We start from the raw sequence: 15,692 nt of genomic DNA on the forward strand, positions 1-15,692 counted from the left end.
CATTACTTCTTGCACAACAAAATGGGAGATGGTCCACAAACATCCTAATAAATCAACATATTATAATTTTTTTCTGCAAAAATAGTATTTACTATTTACTAAAATGTACGTTTTAGTCTTTTAATAATCATTTAATAGCATACTTGTTTGTAGAAATGAAATAAGCGTCCCCCTCTCAAAGAAAGATAGTTAATCAAAGACATGGTAGCATATATTTTATGATACGTTTGCCTTCCAGGTTTCCTGAATGTGACTTTCAAATTTTGCTAGATCAGTAGTATCTGTCATCAGCAGCTGGCTGTATATTTAAAACGTGGCAGCCTTTTTTCTTTTTTCCCCAATTTTTTTATTTTTTTATTCTCTTGCATAACATTTTGAGTATACATTCATATAATTGTTATTCTTTACATTTATCATTCTTATACATTTGTTATTTCATTTAATAGGTTATAATATACAGTTTGGGTTGCTTTATTTGCCATCCCTTCCGCTTGTTGTAACACCACCTTATTTTCCCTTTCTTTTCTCCCTCCCTGCTCTACTTCATTCCTTTCTCTTCTCCTTCCCCTTCCTTCTTCCCTTCCCTTTCTTCTACTCTTCCTCTTCCTCCCCTCTCTCCTTCTCTTTCTCACCCTTCCATCCTCCTCTCCTTACCTCTTTCTTCTTTCCCCCGTCTTCCTCATGTTCTCTCCTCCTCTCTCCCTTTCTTTTTCTATTATTGTAGAGTTCTCTTTCAAATCTCAGTTTATGTTTCCCTGGGATGGTATTTCCGCAAATCCAAATATAATTTGGTATCACTTCTTATTCCTTACCTTTGCTAATCTATGCTAACTATGTTTCCCTCCCCTTTATATCACGCTCTTGAATATATACTTGTATATTTAATATTTTCTGTTTTCCCCTTACCCACTTTTCCATTTAATAGTGCATTGTCTGGGTTCTGTCTCTTCTCTTTACTTTCTTTTCTAGCTTCCTTTCTCTAGCCAATCATAAAATCTTCTCCATGTCTTGAAGTTCACCAATTCCTCTTTATCCTTTATTTTCAGTGTCAACCTATTCATCTCTGCACAATCTAATATTTTTTTTATTATCTCTTCATCTGTTGGTAACTTATTTAATTTCCAATTTGGGGCAAATACAATTTTCGCTGCTGTAGTTATATGTACAATCAAATAAGTATCTTCATTCTTGAGTTTCTCTGGAATAATACCTACTAAACATATCTTGTCTAAATTCTATTTCTTGTTGTAACATTTTCTTTAGCCATACCTTTATTTTAGTCCAATATTTCCTTGCTTCTGAACATGCCCACCACATATGATAATAAAAACCTGTTGCTTGTTGATATTTTTAACATTTCGCTGACTTATTTTTAAACATTTTTGCTAGTTTTTCTGGTGACATGCGCCATCTATAAAACATTTTGTATAGGTTTTCTTTATAGGCTATTGACATGGTTAGTTTATAATTCCTTTCCCATAGTTGCCATTTTTCTAACTCAATCGTGTAGCCAAAATTCTTTGCCCAAGCTAACAGTATCCTTAACCACATATTCTTCTAGCCTAGTTCTTAATAGGTGGCTATATAGTTTCTTAATTTATTCTTTCTTTCGTTCCCATAAGTATCTTATCCAACTCCGAACTTCCCAAGTTAAAAACGTACTCCCATTTATTTTTTTTATATCTTGATTGTATTTCCAATTGTGAAAACCATCCTATATCAATCCCTTGTTCTTCTAATTTTAATTTCCCTCTTTCTGTTAAGATATCTTTGTATCTAATAATATTTTTCATACTACTAATATTTAGATATGTCATTGTTTCCATTGCTGAAAGCCACATTGGTATTTCTAAGTAATATTGTTAGTAATCCATTCCTTACATAATGTCTTTGAAAATAGCCATGTGTCTTACTTTTACCATACCACAAAAAGGCATGCCAACCTAGTTGCAAATCATTACTCTCTAATGTTAATAATCTTGTATTTCTCAATAAAATCCATTCTTTCATCCAGGTTAGTCCCGCTACTTGATAATACAATTCCCAGTTTGGTAATCCAAATCCACCTTGAACTCTTACATCTTGCAACATTTTTATATTCTTGCTTTTTTCCCCTGCCATATATATTTCCCCACTATTTTATTCATACTTTCAAAGTATTTTTTCTCTAATTGTATTGGTATTGTTTGGAATAGGTATAGTAATCTTGGTAATATATTCATCTTTACTACTGCTATTTTTCCCATTAATAATAGTTGTAAATTTTTCCCTCTTTTCAAGTCTATTTCTGTTTGTTTTTTCACCTTATAATAGTTATCCTCCTTTAATGTTACACATCTTGATGTCAATTGAATACCCAAATATTTCACTTTTTTACCATCCAGTTTCCCCATCAACTCTCTTTTCTGTTTTTCTGTTATGTTTTTTACCAGGATTTTTGTTTAGTCTTTATTAATCTTCAAACCTGCTACTTCTCCATATTCTTCTATTATTTCCACTAGTTTTGGCCCTGTTTCTATTGGATCCTCCATAATAAACACCAAATCATCCATGCATGCTCATAATTTATATTCTTCTTTCTTGACCCTCATACCTTTTACCTCTTTATTTTGTCTTATTTCTCTATTCAAAATCACGAGTGTCAGTATAAATAATGGCAATAGTGGACATCCTTGTCTAGTTTCCTTCATAATTGCTACTTTTCCTTTCATATCACCGTTTACCATTACATTTGCCGATTGATTATTGTATATCATTTTGATCATATTAAATCCCTCACCAAATCCCATCATTTGAAGTTGCATTATCATAAATTGCCAGTTCACATTATCAAAGGCCTTTTGTGCGTCCAAAAATAACACCACCATTTGCTTCTCTAGGTAGCCTCATAGTACTCTAGTGTATTCAATACAATTCACATATTGTCTCTGATCTGTCTCTTTGGGTGAAATCCATTTTGGTCTATGTGTACAAATTCATTTAAAAGTCTCTTAATTCTTTCTGCCATTATTGATTCAAAAATTTTATAATCCTCATTTTATAGTGAAATAGGTCTATAGTTCTTTACTTGTTGTAGATCTGACTCTTCTTTTGGTATAAGAGTTATATATGCCTCCATCCACGTTTCTGATATTTTTGCCTCCCTTAGCAACTCATTAAATAGTTCCAACATTACATTACTTAATACTTCTTGTAATTTTAGTTCAGTTCTACTGGTAATACATTTGGTTCTGGTGTTTCCCCCTTTTGCCTTTTGATGCCTTCTGTTACCTCCGTCATTGTTATTCTTCTAGTGCCTTCTTAAATTTTCCTGTTATTTAGTTTTCTCTAAGAATTGTCTTACTTTCTATTCTGGAACCCTCTCATGTTGATACAACTTATTGTAGTTCTCAATTATTTTTTTATTTTATTTTTTTTCATTTGAATGTTGTATATTCCTTCTTCATCCACCAATTAGTTTATAATCCTTTTTTCTCTTTCCTTTTACATTTTATAAGCCAGCCAACATCCTGGTTTATTTGCATTTTCAAAAAATGTTTTGCCTATTTTATTTTATTTGTCAAGTCTTTATTTTCTATCAGGTTCAATTTATGTTTTTCCAGTTCCATCATATATATTTTTTCTTTTGCGGGCTTTTCTGCAGCTCCATTTCCAAACTTTTATACTCTGATTCCAACTTCGTTTGAGTTTGTCTGTTTTGTCTATTCTTTTTCCCTAAGTATGTCATTGCAAGGCCTCTGATACATGCTTTACAAGTGTCCCATACATTCTGTAATGATGTGTCTTCCTTTCTATTTTCCTGGAAGAAGTAAGTGAGTTCCTTTTCCATATATTACTGGAAACTTTTTTCATTCAATATTCTTGTGTTTAAAGTCCATCTCCCCTTTTTCCTCTGTCCCTTCCAAGTCATTATTATTGGGAGTCGACCAGAAGTTCTTCAGCTGGACAATCATGGGGGGTGTGACCTCTGAAGAGCCTCACATGAACTCTGTCTGACAAACCAATGCCGAGATCCTTTTTGGATAGGAACCTCCCAGGGTGGTGGTGAAGAAGGGGCAGCATCTCATCAGACCCAGAGGGAATGCAGCAGGTCCCTTTTAGGTCAGAGATTTGCCCTCTGAATCAGCATCGGGGCGACAGCATGGCAACATGGCTACACAAGAAGCTGATTTCAGGCCAAAGCAACTGAACAGGAGACAAGATGAAATCCTGGTAAGAAGATCTAATTAGCCCACAGTCATAAATCAGAATTTGGAAAAATCAAAGAACCTTGAGAGTATAAATAATAATATTGATGGACAAATCGGGATTTTGACAAAAAGAAAGAAAGAAGGGGGAAAATGGAGGATTGAATCACTAGCCCAAAAGTGAGCCATTTGCTTTAAACAATTTGGACACAAAAGGAGAAAGCAGACAAGTGAAAGACCCATTCAAACACAAACTATAAATTTTTAAAAGACTAGGAGGGTGAAACAGAAACCAAACATACCAAGGAGATTTGCTTCATTCGAGTTTCTTCTAACATATCTTAAGCAACCCAAATTAATGAAAAATGGAATGTAACAAGGGAGAAAAAACTCAAGAAGAAAGCACTATTTTCTCACTGATAATCTAATCTTGTCTGTGCGGCGAATGGAATGCGAAACTCTGAGCAGAAAGTTTTAATTAACCAATTGCCATAAATCAGAATCTTGAAAAACGGGAGGCAAAGAGAAACATATCAGAGTATTTTGATTTTGTTCCAATTAATATATTTTGAGAAACTACAACCAATGAGAGGCGGAAGGTAACAAGGGAAAAAAATAATAAAATCAAGAACTAGGGAAATACGAAGGTTTTTTTTTTTTTTTTTTTCTGAAGGAAGAACAAAAGATCAAGATGGTTCCCACTTCTCTTCCTCTTCACATCAATTGAATTAGCTAAATTTAAGGTGAATCAGAACTCTGGGAGATGAAGCACCAAAAGAGACGCCTGGAGCGACGCTGGAGGGCTAGTAACTCCGAATCTGACCGAACACAATTAAGAGCCTTTATTAGGACTTATGTAGTGGCGATACGGGCGGCAAAATGTGCGCACTTTTCCGCTCTTATTGTATCCGCAGAATCTCGCCCAGCCACCCTGTTTAGGATAGCCCACTCCCTCTTGAAAGTGAGGGATGCGGACGAACCCTTACAGGGTAGAGCTGAGGAGTGGAGCTAATAGGGCCAGAAGGAGGGATCGCTGTAACGTAGCGAACCCTCCTTCCTCAGTAATGGCTAGCCCTATAGCTCCCGCCAAACCTGTCTCTCCCAACAATGACCGGGATGCACCGGCCCATCCCCGCACCCGTAGACCCCACTTCCCCTCCCGTAGCCTCCGTTCTCCCTGGCAGGCCATTTGTATCATTCATCCTAGGATAAGAGGTAGGCCTGGGCCCCCTACCACTTCTGCTTCAGCACTCAGTGGAGGAGGCACCAGGCTGCACTCCCAGTCCTCTCATACGTACAGTCACTCACTCATACAATCCCCACTGTAGTCAGTTTAAAAAGTACAAAAATACAATAGATAATATAAATTAATTAAAAGTGGGCACAAGCATCAACAATCATACCATACACACCTCATCCATAAAATTGCACAGATCTTAAGTCCAGTCAAGTGGGTTTGTGCAAATATGGGGTGGAAATCAATGGGATGGAAGGAGGGAGAGCTCCTCAAGACACAACAAACACCATAAAAATATATTCCATTACAAATTATAAAAAGTGTTCCAATTGGTTACAAAGAACTTTCGTGCATCCTTTCCACAGTCATCACCTATAATCCATATCAAATTATATATTTTACATCAAATATATTTATATATATTACTATCATCATATCTCATCCTTCATATGACTATAGTTGTTTTAACATCCCTTTATAACAAATATTCCAAATTCAAAGCAAAACCACATAATGGCATTCCATTATCTATTTTCAATATCATCCAACAACATACTATCTTTGTGAAACGTTCTAAATAAAAATTACGTTTGATAACAAAGTTTCTACACCTCTTTTCTTAATCACAGTTTACAATTTATATCCAATTTCAATATTATAGGCTTTCATACATAACTAAGTTTCAAAACTTCCTTTCGTGGTCACCATTTAAAATTTATACCAAATTTCCTCTTATTGAACCAACGTGTATGTGTGTGTGTGTGTGTGTATGTATACATTATATCATTATCAATTATTTAACTATATCCATCATCAATCCAATTTCAATATTATAGGCTTTCATACATAACAAAATTTCTAAACTTCCTTTCATGGTCACCATTTAAAAATTTATACCAAATTTTCTCTTGTCAAACCAATATATATGTATGCATTATATCATTATCAATTAACTATGTAGCTCTATCCATTACTTCATTTTTAACATAATGCTCTAATTTTAACTATTTAGCTAGTATTTTGTAAATAGTTTTCAACCTGTGTCTTTCCAGTAGTAGTACAGTCTTATTTCTTTTGCCTTATGTGGGATTAATCTTCTGGTTATTTCCTTAATCAATTTTGTGTGGACTTCTCTTTGCACCTTGTTGCTTGTTGCATGTCTTATAAATTCTGGAAACCCTCCATTAGCTTCTTTAATCAGTTTATCTTTGGTTATCAGTTGTGCTTTCTTTTTTCTCCTTCTATACCTTGAAATCTGGGGTAGAGCTCCTTTCCATCTCTCTTCCCTTTTCATGTTCCATTCTTTCCATTTCCAACCACACACAGATCACTGTCAATATCCACAGTTATCTTGCCTCTTTGTTCATTTTTCCCTTAGGTTTTTGAGATTCTAACCTCCACTTTTTCTATTAGCTGGCTATCTTCAATTTCATCAATTTTTGCTATATTACCATCTATATTTTCCAATTTCTTCTTAATTCTAATAATTTTTGAATTTCAAACATAATCTGTTGTTATGGTTTCCTCTTGGTATTGTGTCATTGTCCAATTTATAAACACTGCCACTCTAGTTGGAAAACAAAGCTTTGTTTTTCACTTCTCTCTCGCTGCCAAAGAGACATCCAAAAGGCACCTGCATAAACAACCCATCTTATCTCTTTGCAAGCTAAAACCTTTGAAGTGCAAGGTCAAAATGATGAAAGAAAAGAGAGAGAAAAATATTTCCAGAACTCAGCCTCCAACCTCCAAGTGGCAGTGTAACTTCTTTTCCCTCTGATGTTACTGCTCTCTTTATATTCCTTTTATATCCTCTTTATATTCCAAATTTAAAAGAAACAAGGCTCTTAAATAGAACAAAAGAAAAAGAAAAAAAAACCCATCTAAGCCAGTATTGTGAAAATAATAAAAAAATATTTAATCCGTAGGTTTAAAAAAAAAAGTAGTAGAAGAAAAGCCAATACTTTCACTATAAAAGTAGGAAGTGTTTGCAAAACTTCCATCCATAGAAGACAATTAAAAAAAAAAAAAGGATAACACACTGTCCAAAATAGATTAAATTCGCCTTTTCTTTTCTTTTCTTTACAAGTTTGATTTGGTTTTAATCTTTTTTGGGCAGTCTCTTTTGTAAAAATAAAATTTCCTCACCAGATGGACACACTTTCTCTTTCCGCTTTCCTCCGGTTGCGGAGCTGTCCTGACTTCAGTGGCTTGGGGCTGTGCTTCTATTGCCGGCTAGAACAGATTCTCTTGGATCAATCAGGGACTTTGCGATGTCCCTGAGATCAGCAAGAGGTACTCTTTCCTGTCACCGTCTCTTTGGGGCGGTTTAGGTCCAGATGGACCACCCAGCGGTAAAAGTATCGGCTGCGATCTTGGAACTCCAAGATCACACGTCTGTATTGTCACGGCATCAGCTCCTTTCTCCTACAGTGGAAAATTATTGAGATTATAAAGGCAGAACTACAAATTTGGGGCATGTAAGGATGCATAACTATATAAACATAATGATGAGAATAGATGGGAATCTTAACCAGGTCTACATCTCAGCCAAAAATAGGTTGGAGTGGAGGTTTAAAAATACATTTATTATATATGTATACTTTTTTCTTTTTAAAAAAGGAGGGAGATGGGGCGGAGCCTGGATGCCGTGACGAGATGACGTGCGATCTCAAAGCTCTGAGATCGCACTCAATACTTTTATTGCTGGGGGGTTCTAATGGACCTAAATCATCCCGAAGAGATGGTGAACAGGAAGATTACATCTTGCTGATCTCGGGGATATCGCAAAATCTCCGAGAAAAGCAGGTTTAAAGTCTTCGTCTGGCAGTAAAAATTCCAGTCTTTTAAGGCTGACAAAGTCAGGGCAATTTGAAGAAGAAGTGTTTTCAGCTGGTAAAAACCTTTTATTGTTTAAAGAAAAACGGACTGCCTAAAATTTTTTAAAACTAATTTAAATTAAAGAATAGAAGAACCTTGCGGCGATTTTGATCTTTTTAATGGTTTTGGACAGTGGTTATCTTACTCTTTAAATGTTATTCACATGGATTGATTCTAAGTAAACCTTTTCAAACAGAAAGATTACTCCAACATTTCTTCTGATTCTCTGTAAGATGGCTGTAAACTAATTGACTACAATTTGACTGTTTACATCTTGACACTTTTATTGCTTGGCTGTTTTGGCTTAAGATCTGATAAGATTGTACAGCTGTTCCCTTTGTAGTCTGCTTTCATTTGTGAATGCTTCAGAGCTTTTAAGAAAAAATACAACTGCATATAAACACGCCGTCTCTTCAAGCGTCTCTCCAAGCTATACTTTCAGCTTTGAAGAGGGTGTTTGATACAGAGGACAGAATTCAGAGAAAATTGGATTATTTGGTGTTTTTGGCAACAAAATATGAGGAAAAAACTGAGGATGGTTACCAAATACAAAATAAGATGGAAAACGGAGATAAAGAATTTGAGCTTATTGATATTCGTGACAATTGGTTTATTTCTGAGGGAGGAAAGAATGGAATATTTGAAGGGGAGTTAAATGAAGAGAAAATTTACTTCAAAGGACAGGGCATAGAAGGAGAAGAAAATATCAAAGAATTTATGGACTATAAAATACTATTTGCAAAACATTTGATACCACTGCTGAGAATTAAAGACAAGCTGATAAAGGAAACAAAAAGAGGGCGTCAACATTATATGAGAGATACCACAAACAAGAAGGTGCAAAGATTTCTTCATATGGATTCGTTCAAAAAGATCTTTGGAGAATTGGATCCACAAATGGCAGCAGATATAAGACTGTTCTGTTATTGGAGAGATACAGGTTGATAGATGGAAGAGTATAATTCAAAATTAGCTAAACTTAGTTAAATCCATTGGTAATAGGTATAGTTAAATAAAAATTTATAATGATAGTAATGTATACAATGTTGAGTTGTTATGATAAGTAATAATTGGATATGAGAAGGGAAGGTTAGAAATATTTTTGGACTATATATAAAGATTATTAATAACAATAATAATTATCATAAAAAAACAAAACTATATACAGTTAAATTTTAACTAATAGGGGGAAAATGCTATGATAAAGGATATAGTTAAATAAAGAAAGGATAATGATAATAAATTATATACATGAAGGATTAGAAAAGTTTGGTATTAAATACTATGGAAGTTTAGCTAAAACAGGATATGAGGACTTAATGTTAATGGAGGATTTTATAAATAAGTAAATGAAATGCGAGCATGTGGTTATAGATTGAATCTTGGTATACTTAAGGATGAAGGATGTTTAAATAACTAGTCAAATAAAAGTGGAGGTATGATGATGTTAATACAGTAAATATTTGAGTTAAGATATTTGAATTAATATGGATTATATTTGATTACGGTGGAAGAGATGCACAAAAGCTTTTTGTAACCAGCTGATATACTTTTTACAATATATGTTTGTTTTGGAAATAAATAAATAAATAAATAAATAATTTTAAAAAAGGAGGAAGATATGCTAAAATTAAATATGTATATTGAAATGGAATTTTAAATAACATCAACATAAAATGGAGCTCGCTCAGAGGCTGAAATACACCAGTAAATGAGATGAAGAGTGCAAAGTAGAGGAGAGAGGTAAGGTAAGAAGAGAGGGCGAGGGGAAGAGTAGGAAAGAAAGATGGAGTGGAAAGGGGAGAGAGGAGAAGGAGAAGAAGGGAAGTAGAGAAAAGAAGGATGACAAAGGGAAGAAAGGAGCTAGGGAGGAGGAGGAGAGAGGGAGAAGAAAGTGATGGATAAGGTACAAATCTGGTGTATGGAAAGCAAAAGAGCCAATAATTGTTTTTGGGAGTTGATGGCAAGATGAATTGATGTAAACATTTAACAATATAATATAATGTTGGTTATGTAATAGTACACATGTGGTTATTTGTTGTGAAAATGAAAAAATAAAATTTATAAATCAAGTCATTATTATTGGGTTATGGTCAGCCCATGTGTTTTTGTGTATGTCTATTTTGAATGTTTTGAACATTAACTCTGTTGACATCCACATCATATCTATTCTTGACCATGACAAATTTCTGTTTTGAGTAGAATGTATATTGTCTTTCAGGTGTCTTATTCTCCAAACATCTTGCAGAGTTAATTCTTCCGCCATCATGAAAAATGTTTTGGGTAGGGTTTTTCTCAGCTTCTTGTTCATCTTTGTGGATTTATAGTATATTCCATTATTTACAATTGCATTAAAGTCTCCCAGTATACATATGTTTTCATATTCATAGTGTATTATCTTTTTGTGTAATTTCCCAAAAAAATCTTCTTGTTTATTATTTGGGGCATATATTGCCACTAATAATATCTTTCTCAAATTCATTGTTATCTCCACCATCAGTATTCTCCCCTCCCCAGCTTCGTAAATTAGATTTGATTGTATTGTTTTTCTAATATATAACACTATTCCCTTTTTGCTTTGATCAGCCAATGTCGTATATAAATTGCCTAGTTTTACCTGTTCCAAAAATTTCCTATGTTGCTTTCTAATATGTACTTCCTGTAAACATAAAATGTCCAATTTCAATTTCTCTAATTTGTTGAATGGTTTTTTTCTTTTTATTGCCGAGTTTAGTCTGTTTATATTAATGGAGATTACTTTTATTTCTTCTTCCATGTCATTGATTTATAGGTTTAGTTGTTCTTAGCTCCCTCTGCTCCTTTGTCTCTTTGGCCCTTGCTCCTTCTCTTAGTGCTTTCTCTTCCTGTTCTTTCTCCATTTCCCTTTGATCTTTTTCCTCAGCTTCCTGGCATTTACCTCCTTCCTCTTATCTTACCAGCATTCCCTCCTGTGCTACTATATATTGTTCATAACATAATTCTGCTTTTTCTAGTGTAGCCAATTTACCAAAATTCCTTCTGGCACAAACCATCTAAAACTCACCCCCTTTTTAATCAGACTCTTAGTCAGAAGTGGTATTGCTTTCTTATTTCCCTGACCTTCCTTGGAACTTGCTTCAATATCACTATCGCTCTAGACTTGTATTTCATTATGATACTTCTTGATGCTTGCAGTATTTCATTTTTAGAGTTTTTAAAATAAAACTTACATGTACCTCTCTGGGTAAGTTATTTCTAATTGCGTATCTTGTATGTACTCTAAATGTCTCATCCATTCCACCTAAAATATGTTCCTTACAAATTTCTATGGCCACTGAGATGATTTCTGTGATCTTCTCTGCTAAGTTCTCTAGTTTCTCCTCTTCAATGTTCTGAAATCTTAGGTAGTATTCAGCTCGTTCTATCTCCCAAAGTATGCTGGATCCATTTTGTTTTTTATCAATTGTTATCAGTCTAATCCATCTCCACCACTTTTTTTCTGTTATTTCTGCCTTTTCTTCCACCTTCTGCAGTCTCTGTTCATTTTCCCACACCATTTCCTTGACTTCTTTCAATTCGTCTTCCACTTTGCCCACTTTCTCTTCTACTTTATTTATTTGCTCCTTGAGATCAATGTGTATGGCTTGCAACATATTTTTTAGTTCAAAATAGCTTTGTCTTCTTGTGTTGCTATGCTTGTTGCTTTCTGTGTCCCTGAACTGGGTGGTATAGCTGTTGCTGACACATATGATGTTATTTTCTTCATCTTTGTATTTGGTTCTGACATCGTTGTATTTGAGTTGTATTCGAATTTTATAATCCAAAGAGTAAATTAACTGTAATCCTGGAGTCACCCACACTACTCCAAGCTCCAGCCTCCAATAAACCAACCTCTGTTCCTGCACCCAGTCTTCAGGTTCTTGTTACCTTAATCCTGGGATGGCGAATTTATGGCACATGTGCCACAGGTGGCACTCGGAGCCATTTTTCAGGGCACGTGAGACGTTTCCCTGTCAGCTGGCCAGCGTGTATGCTTGCACTGGCCAAATGAGTTCAGCTTTTTAAAGCCATTTTTCACCCTCCCCAGGCTCCAGAGGCGAAAAGAGCCTCCCCCCTGAGGCGCTCTGGAGGCTTCAGGAGCTTCAGGAGTGTAAAAAACCGTCCCTATAGCCAAACCGGAAATTTGGGAATGGACTTCCAGTTTGCTCATGGGGTCGGTTTAAGCTCTCTGGAGGCTACAGGGACCTCTAAAAATGACTCTACGAGCAAACCAGATTTCTGGTTTGCTCTTAGGGCCATTTTTAGTCCTCTGGAGACTTCAGGGAAGCCTTCTGAACGTCCCTGAAGCCTCCGGAGGGCCTCCAGGGGTGGGCGGGGAGGCTGTTTTCGCCTTCCCCAGGCTCCTATAAAGCTCTGGAACCTGGGGAGGGCGAAAAAAGCATGCAAAAATGGGTGGGAATGCCTCTCATGTGCGCATGTGCACTGGGGGGGGTTGCACATTGCATTATGAGTGCGGCACGACCCTACATGACCCCTCTGCACTCCCCCCTTATGGCATGCGAGTGAAAAAAGATTTGCCATTGCTGTCTTAATCCATTCGCTTTATAATGCTAATGTGAAGTTAAAAAAGAAAAGAAACAAGAAAAAAGATTGGAGAAAAGGCACCCACAAAAAGAAAGCTAATTCCACAATAATAATCCACGCCTCATTGCAAAAAGGCAGAAAAAAGAGATGAAAAAAAGGAAAGAAAAAAGAAAAATTCAAAGGACCCAAAGTACCCAACTGAACAACAAAAAATAGGTTGTCTGGGTTTTCCAAGTTTCTTCTTCCAGTAAAAAAAATGCACTATAAGAAAGGCATTCTTAGCAGCCCTTATAATGAAGCAAGAGAGAACATCACTGCTGTTGACACAGCTGGTCTTATTTTCTTTCTTTTAGAGGGACTTTATCATCAATTGGTATTATCAGCAACAGTTCAAAGTCAATCCTTCTTAGGGAGCTTTTCTTTATTCGGCCAGCAATTACTACTAGATGGCAATGCGGACAATTAATTCACCATATTCACCTTTTAAATTCCCGGCTTCGAAAGCAAATCTCAAAGTTATCAAAAGTTATCAAGAGAATCAAAAGCACAGAGTAAAAGTCAAAAGACAGAAGGTTCCAATTTGCTTTCTAACCATTAAGCAGTTCTCAAGATCTATTGTTTCTTTTGTTCTTTGCTAATGGCTTTGTTTGTTCACTGCTAGCCCGGGAGGGGGGGGGGTCTTACTAACGCCTGCTCCCCCCATCTCCTGCCACTCTTTCTTTAAAAAGTTTTCAACTGGAGGTTAAAGTTAATTTACACGAAAGTTGTATTTCAAGCCAATCTTGTTATCTCACCCAGACGATCACCATGCTGATTTTTCTTGCTCTGTTGCAGCCGCTCAGCTGTGGCAGCTCACAATAGTTGCCTTCCCAGCTTTGGGTCTGGAGGGAATTGTGAGTTTCCCGACCACACCTGCTTGCGCCCCCTATTCACTGTCTTCTTCCCTCCTTCTCTTTCTCTTTCCCTCCCTATCTCTCTCCCCCTCCCACCCCCCATGAGAAGGAACCTCTGAACTGGTGCTAGGTGGTGGGAATGACGTCCAAAAGCCGAAGAGCTCAGGAGCAGCCGCCCACACTCAGCTGGCAGGGAGGTGGAGCATCCCAATACAAGTAGCTCTGCAGGAAAAGAAACTGTTTTTTGTTGGCAAGCCTCATCAGCAAGAGAAGGAAAGACAGTGGTTAGTTAAGCACAGTAGGACCCTGAGATTTGTGCTGGTCACAATAAGGTGCTTAAGGTACATTCAAGTGGCTGGCCACTGTAGTACTTAATGTACACTCTTGCAACTGTAACACTGGGGCTAATCTGAGACTTGAAAAGGGTTCAGCCTTCTATCTTGGCTCAAAGTGGATTTTATTTTAATCAAGTTGATTTAAATCACAATTTAAATCACTACTAAAAAGGCTTGATTTAAATCAACTCAATTTAAATCATAATTTTTATAGAGCAACTGTCATCTCTGTCCTGCAGTGACTCCTCTGATCCGCTGTTGACTCACCAACAGTCCCAATATTGCAGAACATACAGCCTCATACTACATAACTAAGCTCCATTTTATGCTGAATAAACTAAAGTATTAAAATAAATTTAATAAAAATAAATTCAATTTAATTTTTTTAACTTTTTTAAACCAATTTTTATCCACTCTGTTTTAGCTCCAGTGTCCCCTCAAAAGGGTACAGGTGGACATAGGGGTCTGTCAATGGAAATTCTTCAAAGGCTACCAAGGTTGTAAGTGCATGTGGGCTGCCAAATGCCTTCCTTTGATTATATGACTATGGGGCACTGCAGCAGCCATAACTTCATAAGTTATGGCTAACAGCCTTGGTCTTTCCCCTTAGCTTCCTGGTATTTGGCTCCTCCCTCTTCTCTTACCAGCATTGCTTCCTGTGCTGCTATATGTTGTTCATAAAATAATTCTGCTTTCTCTAGTGTATGTAATCTGTGCCTTTGTTCTTGCCAGTTTACCAAGATCCCTTCTGGAACCAGCCATCTAAACTCACCCCTTTCTTAATCAGGAAGTAGTATTCTTGTCTTATTTCCCTAACCTTCTTTGGGATTTGCTTCAATACCACTATCTCTCTAGACTTATATTTAATTGTGATACTTCTTGTTGCTTACAATATTTCATTTTTAAAATTTTTAAAATAAATCTTACATGTACCTCTCTCAGCAGGTTGTTTCTCACTGCATATCGTGTATGTACTCTAAATTTTCCTCCATTGCACCTAAAATATATTCCTTACTTATTTCTGTGACCCCTGAAAGTATTTCCGCAATCTTCTCTGCTATATTCTCTCCTTTCTCCTCTTCAATGTTCTGAAATCTTATGTAGAATTCGGATCTTTCCATTTCCCAAACTATGGTGGATTCAGCTTGCTTTCTGTCAATTATTCGCAATCTATGATCCATCCACTTTTTTCCCTGTTATTTTTGTTCTTTCTTCCACCTTCTGCAGTCTCTGTTCATTTCCCCCATCATTTCCTTGACTTCCTTCAGTTCATCTTCCACCTTGTCCACATTCTCTTCTACTTTGTTTACTTGCTCCTTAAGATCCTTCAGATCCATGTGAATGGCTTACAACATACTTTTTAACTTCAAGGTAGCTTTATCTTGTTGCGTTGTTGTGCCTGTTACTTTTTGTGTCGCTGAACCAGGCAGTATGGCTGTTGCAGAAGCATATGATGTTATTTTCTTCATCTTGGTATTTGGTTCTGACATTGTTGTGATTGAGTTATAGTTGAAGTTATAATCCAAAGGATAAATTAGTAAATTAATTATAATCTTGGAGCCATCCACAGCAACTCAAACATCAGCCTCCAATAAACCAA

This window comes from Thamnophis elegans, chromosome Z, assembly GCF_009769535.1.
Source record: "Thamnophis elegans isolate rThaEle1 chromosome Z, rThaEle1.pri, whole genome shotgun sequence".
In the NCBI taxonomy this organism is placed as follows: domain Eukaryota; kingdom Metazoa; phylum Chordata; class Lepidosauria; order Squamata; family Colubridae; genus Thamnophis; species Thamnophis elegans.